This window comes from Morone saxatilis, unplaced genomic scaffold, assembly GCF_004916995.1.
Source record: "Morone saxatilis isolate NCDOM2014 unplaced genomic scaffold, NCSU_SB_2.0 Contig18, whole genome shotgun sequence".
In the NCBI taxonomy this organism is placed as follows: Eukaryota; Metazoa; Chordata; class Actinopteri; family Moronidae; genus Morone; species Morone saxatilis.
Genome location: NW_023339740.1, coordinates 213,924 through 220,937, shown reverse-complemented (window position 1 = coordinate 220,937; position 7,014 = coordinate 213,924).

The following is a 7,014-nucleotide window of genomic DNA, read 5'->3' as shown; positions in this document are numbered from 1 at the left end:
ACCCTCCCTAAGTCCCGCCCCTTTTTGCTCTGTACTCCAGTAACAGTTGAGAAAGCCTTCCTGTACTTATGATATGCTACATGCTAGACTAATCTATATTGAAAAGACAACTACATTTTGAAGATGTTTACGACATATATATAGTCGCATCTTAAGTTAGCAAAATTTGGCAAAACTTAGCTAAACTAGTTAGTTGATGTTAGGAAAACGCTTGCTAGCTAAACATCAATTATTACATTTTGCTAACCGTAACCGTTGTGCCTATATGGAGGCTGTTTTGCTAAACTGTAATTGGATCACAGAGCAAAAAGGGGCAGGACTTATGAAATGACTTTTTTTAAACTGTTTATATGTGTAATACTGCTATTGATTAAATGTTAAATGTTAAATAAACTTGCCATACTATTTCCTCCTGCCTCAGTAATAAAAACTACAGTTGTCAGCTTTATTATCGGTTTATCTATGCTATGTTTTGCCTTCAATTCTATTAGTTACGATCTCAAAGAACAAAGTTAAAGTTAATTAAAGCCTCTTTTTTCTGACATCTTTACTTGCATTACTTTTGTACATATAGTGTTATTACTGATGCCCAGAGCTAAAAAGATAATTCCCATGTTGTAATAAACTGCAGTTTTCTTTTAAAAATATATAACAATATATTTATGGCTTGATTTTAAAGATTTATCTTTATTAGAAACCAATGGGCTGCTATTCTATATGCTGATTTCCACAGACATGGTAGGGAACTAAAACATTCTTGATTTTGGCCTTTTCTTGAGATTTCTTAGAAATGGTATTTTATTAAAACAAAAGAAAATATCTGTCAGTGGGGTAAAGAGGTTGTATTCTGTGTGTTTTGTACATGTGTGTTTACAGCCTAAATACAACATAAGGCATATTTTGACACAACACTGACTCCATAATTCTATCATTTTTGGAATAAGTTGCCTTAAAGTCGCAAAGACAAGCTGTGTATTTCTGCTGGAGATCAGGTCATTGCTGTCCTTGTGAGTGTGATACTGACTGCTGAGTCTGATTAAATGCATGTTAAGTAGCACTGCGGAGAATGCACCCAGAGACTGTCTATCTAAGCCTGTTGAGCTGTGATAAGTGAGATAATTTGTGTTAATCACATCCAGTCATTAGAGAGCCATCTGAAAAACAAACGCAGGTCCTTTTCACTGAGGCATCTTTTCAGCACCTCCACAGAAATCTCCCACTCCGCCATCTGACAGCGAGGCAGCTGCACGCCAGTGAATGAGAGTGATTGTCTCTTTTCTTTTAATCAGCACTTAGTGAGTGAGAAAATGGAGAATTTCCCCTCTTCAGTCTGGATGTTTTTTCAAGGGTTGATTGTGGTTAGCTGCAGAGAGCGACTTGCGATTTATGTTCCAACACATTTCATACTTATTTTTTTTTTTAAACCGACCAGCTTTGTGCAAATGGTGTGAGGAAGGCTCCGCTGAGATTTGTCTCGCACACTTCTCTGCAGAAGCAAATAGCCACAACACCTTGAGTCAATTTGGAAGTGACTGGTTAAAGTCTCGCACAATTGGCCACGTCCGCGCCGTGTCACCTCGAGCAGGGAGGCGGGGTGAGAGGTCAGCGGAGGAGATGAGGAGAGAACTCCCAGCCGTCAGGTGTGGTGACTGACGGGAGAGAGCGGGGATGCCAAGGAGGCTGATAGGGACGCTGAAAAAGGGGGGAGGAGGCGTTGTACAACTGCATTTTAATCTAGTCAGACCTAAATCCTGATAAAAGGAATCTGTCCATCTCTCTCTTTTCCATTCTGGGGGTCATCAATCACACGTGTCACTGGCCTCTGCTCTGGTGGACGTCAGCGTCTCGGGGGAGCAGCGGGGTGAGAGCTGCAGATGCTGTCCAATATGGAAAAACCAGCGATGAGAGGGAAATATGGAGGATAGGGAGAATGATAACATGCCTGATGGCAGATAGATAGGCAAACAACAGGTGCATTATATTTACCACAAATATACTCAGTTCTAAAAGCAAAACATTACTTGATTTAGTGATTTAAAATTCAACATTTTGTGAAAAGCTCTTGATCCAAACCCAGCAAAAAGGTGCATTTTCCAAAATGTTTAACCACTCCTTCATAGAAAAAATCCCTCTTTGCATCATTTTTCACTGTTTGACAACAACAACTGTTAATGGATGTAGTTGACAGACTAGCTAATGTTAGCTACATGGTAGCCACTGTAGCCTGTGTTACAGCTATTTTCTCATCAAAGTCGGTGAATGCTGGAAATGTCAGCATGTCACTTATCTGTGACTATACGAAAAAAAAAGTTTGGGGTGCAATGAGAAGCTTCTTGGTTGCAAAAAATGAGAAAATGTGCACATGGAGCTAAATGATGAACATCAAAGAGACTAAAGAAATGTATGAAATAGATTGGCAACAGGTTCTGAGGCTTATTGCTCTTCCCCAGGCAGTTGTGAGAACAATACTACTCAACAAAATTGAAGTGGAAATTCATAGCTGTGTTTTATATTCTTCATATTTAGCCTATATTTAACCAGGATAGCCGCAGTCTTTTATCAAAATGTTGGATGCTACTTCAAAGGGTTGGTTGAAATAATACTTTTTCTGCATGGCTTGATATCACAAGAGGAAAGTGAGAGAATTGTTTCTTTCTCTGTATTTTGGGTGAACCAATCGATCTCTTGTCATGTTTTTTTATCCCGTGCCCATTAACTGGAGCTCAATTTATACAAGGAACATGGTCTTGGCATGTTGAGAGCATTTCTGTAGAAAGCGTCTGCAGTCTGCTGCAGCCTGTAAAAAATGACCACGCAGCACACCTTAGTGAAATAAGCTAGTTTATCGCCTCACGGTCCTCGTCCTGGTGTCCTTGGCACCTGATATTGACAGAGACCTCCACAGAGCCCACCTGAATCTGTTTCTCCCTGGACACTCGCCTTGGACTTCGCCCTGCCAATAATGCTGCATATTTCTGGCCTGGGGCCTACACCGCTCTTCCATTTCTGTTCAATACACAATCAACTGATGGTGTCAGTGGGGGTGACATTGTCTCTACAAGTGTCATTCGCCGGCCTTGAGAGCACTTACACTAAATGGCTCTTCGCCAAATAGCCCCTCAGCGCTGGCCAGTTCAATTGCACTGTCAAAAGGAGAATTACCTGCCGCGGGGCCCCAAATGGGAGCTCTTGCCTGATAAAGGACACCGGGAATCATTTAGGCTAATGTCTCCGCATTAAAGGAGCTCGTTTCGCGAGGAGTGAGGAATTGAGGCTAAATCGCCACATCTGCATGAACAAGGGACCGAGCGAGCGCTGCCGATTTGTCTATATTGAGAGGCACGTGGCAGGAAAGTGTGTGCGTGTGTATGTGTGTGTGTCAGGGTTGACGGGGTGAGAAAGAAGTTTTGGTGGGTTCCAGCTGTAACACTGCAGCAACAGACTGCTTACTTCTTGTTGGACAAGGTGGAGTTGGAGGGGGGCTCACTGGGAAAAGTGAGCTGGTGTTGGGGGTAGATGGGGGCCTCTCACCCTCACACACCCTTTGTCTCCTGGCCATCTGCTGGGGTTTCATAATGGTTGTGAGGGTGAGTGTGCGTGTGCGTGTGAAGAGGGGAGGGTTGGAGGGCTGGATGGGGGGAGGGGGGTATACATTCCGTCACCTTCCAACCATCCACGGTGCAGAGCCATGCTGGGCTAGGCCAAGGCAGGCCAGGCCACAGGAGGCTGCAGACGCCCTGTCACACTGCGAGAGAAATTTACAGCCCCAGTGACCCCACTCAGATGACTCTCCATTTCCCCAACACTCACTCTGGTTTATTGCTCATTTTGTTAAGGAGCGGAAGGCTCACGGAAGGTTATTAATGACAACACGACTGAGCAAGTTTGAAATCAACCTGCCAGATTTCAGACAGCAGAGAGACAGATTTTTAAGTACAAAATCCTGACTTGTTCACACGGTGTGAAATGTGCTTTCAGTAGTTTCTCCAAGGTTCTGTGCATTTGGGAATGTGACAAGGCAATTAGCAATAATTAGTTTTTGGCTAGCAAGCAAAAAAATGAAATGGTCTTGTCAAATGTGTTTTGGAGGAGGCGTAATTACTGGCCGGGTTTGGTTTACTGAAAAGTGTTTTTCAGTCCAGGAACTGTCACGTTCTTGCATCGCACTAAAGTTGCAGGGAGAATGCTGGGCTTTGATACTGGAGAGCTGGGCTCACATCCTGCATCCCATATGTGGTTAGATTTAGACCACGAAAACACATTGCTTTATGTTTGGTAAAAAATTAATTGTGCTTTTGGTTAAATATTGAAAAAAGAAACAATTGTCTTGTGTTTGTGAGTGGTGACTTTTTCTATGAGACACAACTGATAGATGTTTAAGATCACTTGTTGATGTGTGTAAAAAGCTTCAGCTGATTGAAAATGGCCCATTTGCTAAAGGGATAAATTTACACACCAAAGTAAAATGGGGTGATATAGATTTCATGCTATAAATAATTTTTATTGGCTAACTCTTACATTTACACAGTAATACTGTAGATTTTAATCAGGCTAATAATCAAATATTATAGGAAATAGATTTGTCAGTAAAAAGCCTTTATATAGAGAGAGACTGTATATGTGGTGAGTGTGACCAACTAACAGCAACATTATCAACATGGCTAGTGAATTTATTACAAGAAAAGTCTATTTTAACAGCTGGCCATAGATTATATTATTACCTAGTACATTAACTGTGCAGATGTTGCATTTTTATTATTATTTTTTTTTTATTACTGCGTACAGATACAAAATACTTGCTATAGTTTCTCATTATAACAACATTTACACATCATATTATAATATATAATATGATTATATTTTAACAGGACACTTTTTTGTTTTCTTTTTGTTATAAGAAATCTTTCTTATTATATTATATCTTATGACAGCAATCTCTCTATTACACAGTACCAACATATCTTTTCTCATTACATTATTTTATTTAATGGTGGCTGGCGTCATTATGCAAAATCTTCTCAACCAATGTTCACCCTCAGTTTCTTTACTGACTACATACACACTGCAGGTACAATCTATTTTTTCATGACAGTGGGGACAGCACAAATCACATGAATCTGATCTTTTTAAGGGCCACTTTCATATGTGGACCAAATGTTTGTAATGTGAGCAGTCATATCAGAGTTCATGTGACTTTTATGTCACTCTAGACTGCCATTTCTCATGTGGGGTCACTTGGACCGTGACCTGTTCACACTGGAATCTGTTATGGGCCATATTAAAAAAATAAATAAATTAACAGCAAAACAAAGAAATCAAATCTGAGCAATAAATCAACTGAGCGTCCTACAGGTTGTATTCAAGACTGCTGTTTATCTCAAAAGTGCTGTAACACTGGTCTGAACAGATTGTATCAGGATATGAGAAAGTAAAGTACGCTGCTACACAGTAACGCGACTGCATAACACATCATTCTTCACATTTGATGTGAACACAGTTCAGATTTGTTTTGCAGTTTTGTGTTCATGGTGTTCAACAGCAGAGAAGAAATAGTTAAGTCTTGAATGAAACCGTCATCAGCTGAGCTGGTCAGGCTGGGTTAGCAGACATTTACAGTTAAACCGGTGTTACTGGAGGATTTGAGAGGAAACACACCTACACCAGACAGCTCACTTTTGTTGCATTTTTCCCCATGGAGATCTTTCTTTCATTTTAAATGTTCCAAGTGTTTCAAAAGACAAAGAAAAAACCAACAGTCATAGCCTAAATATGAGCTGAAAATAAAAATATAAGCCATATTAGATATATATTGCATTCAACAACAAATGAGGAACATAAATTAGGCTAAATTGTACAGTCCCTGTGGCCCATAGTGTATGAATCTCTGTACATCAGTTCTGTCTGTTTAATTTAAAAGCAGAATTTTATTTATTTTAGCACATTAATGTGAATATTAAACCGTGTGTTCACCATAAAAAATGCAAATCAACACTGAGGAAAAAAGTCTGTCTCATTTAGCTAATTGGCATGGGTGTGTGTGTGGGAAAGAGAGAGGAGAAAGTGGTATTGACCCCGTGAGCAGATGGGCTCCTCCACACTGCTCTGCTCAGTCCTGAACACACACCGGGTCGTGCAGGAGAATGGATGTGGGAGTGTGTGTGTCAGCGACCATCTGACACCTCCCACAACTGGTCTACACTTCCCCCCCCCACCCCCCACCCCATTATGCTTTACATGTGAATGTAACAAATGGAGTGCAATCCGGCCAATGGAGTTAATTATCAAGATGGTGTGAGAATGCAGATTTTCATATGATAATCAGGGATGTTGGAGGCAAAAGTTGGGCAATGCCAAACACACAGGTATGATTCATTTGACATTTTAAGCATTCATGTGAAGCTCTTACGATAAGTGCAGCACTGAGTTTGGTGCATTCACTAAAAATGACAATGCTAAAAGCAAAGGTCAGAGCCTAAAATGGAAAGATAGATTCTCTCAGATCCTCTTATACAGTTTCACTTTCTGGTCTTCTTCTGTTTCACTCAGCTGATTTCACACATTATCTACAGAATGGATCTGATCTTGCTGTTCGCGGTCACAGGTGTAGAGACCGGCCGAGGGAAAAAAAAAGAAATGAAACTTGTCTTGTGGTTGCATTGCATTCTGTTCATGTCGCAAAACTGGTATAGCTTCCTTCTCATTATGGCTTCTCTCTGACTCATGATTGAACTGTTGCTGGTGCAAAATGGTGGCACAGAAAAGCTTTATGTCCATTACATCCACAGTCATCATGAAATACTGGTCAAGAAATATAGGATACATGAGCAGTTTTTACAGTGACACGAGTCCTTATATATGGTATTTCCAATGTAATGCTGACTGGTGGGAACAAGATCTCCACACAGTTTCTTTGTATAATCGGGATGTTGTCCTAAAAGAGATAAAGATATTATTTAATGGGGCTAAAGATCCATAAACATATATAAAAATAAACTTCCCTCTCACCCTCTTGGG